Raw genomic sequence first — 1178 nt, forward strand, 5'->3', positions numbered from 1 at the left:
CCGCTCCATATTCTCCACCTCCGTATCATACTGACGCTTCTTACTCTGACAAGTCAAGAAAACAAACGATAAAGCGGAGTGGAGTGGAGATATAGAAATAAGTTGCATAGTACGCCGAGTCATCGGTGAGCCAAAAAGCCAGAACTTCTTCGCAATCTGCTTCAGAGGACATGTGATAAGTTTTACGCCGCAGTACTTGCAGATATATCCAATATACGGAGCTTAAAAATAATGGCTGCATTACCAAGCTTGGAAGAGCCAGGATAAGTTTTTAAAAACTTCTGTGTTTGTCTGAAAGAAGAAAGTCATATACATCTAGGATGACTTTGGGGTGAGTAAAATATGGGCTAATTTTCATTTTTGGGTGAACTATTCCTTTAATGAAAACTGTGATGAAAAATGTTTGCTGAGAAGCTTTTTTTTTTACCCATGACAAAAACTAGTGTATAACTGTATCAGCATTCAAGTGCCTTGACGAATAAAGAGGAGACTTAAAGTTAACTTTACCAAAAACCTGAACTGATGATCCAGTTACAGCAATGAAACAGTGATTCGGATCTTAATGTCTTTGTGCTTGCTCACCGAGACTTCCTGCTCGAAGCGTTTGTAGATCTGCTCTCTCTGCTGCTGGAGTTTGTTGCTGAGCTGCTGTTGGGCTCTCTGCTCCTCTTTCTGAAGAAGCCTCAGTTCCCTCAGCTCCTGACGCCTGAAACAAACATTTTACTCTCATTTTGCACCGATCTAACATAAAAATTGCATTTATCAGTCCATGAAGTACCATGGAAACCTTCCATTACATAAAAAGTTATTTATAAGTGGAATAAGACTAAATATTTTAAACATGTACATGTTTTTTTTTTAAGTGACCTTTATTTTGCACAGTATTTAAACTACCTTCATATGACATTTTATTTTGCCATTTATGGAATCAAATAAATTCACCTACAAATGCTGATTAAAAGTAGAAATGGCACTATCCAGCCTAACAGGATGCACATCCAGGCAGGAACAGGAAGCATCACTAAGCTTATTTTTCTTTTAGAACATCTGGTGTTGGAATATAAGGCTTTGATCTGTAAAGTGACGACTGAACACTCAAGGCCACTAGCTCTTGCGTGATGTTGTTACAAGCAGAAGAGGCAAATGCTTTTACCATAAAAGTTTTACCACGACATGAA

Source organism: Puntigrus tetrazona, chromosome 1, assembly GCF_018831695.1.
Source record: "Puntigrus tetrazona isolate hp1 chromosome 1, ASM1883169v1, whole genome shotgun sequence".
In the NCBI taxonomy this organism is placed as follows: Eukaryota; Metazoa; Chordata; class Actinopteri; order Cypriniformes; family Cyprinidae; genus Puntigrus; species Puntigrus tetrazona.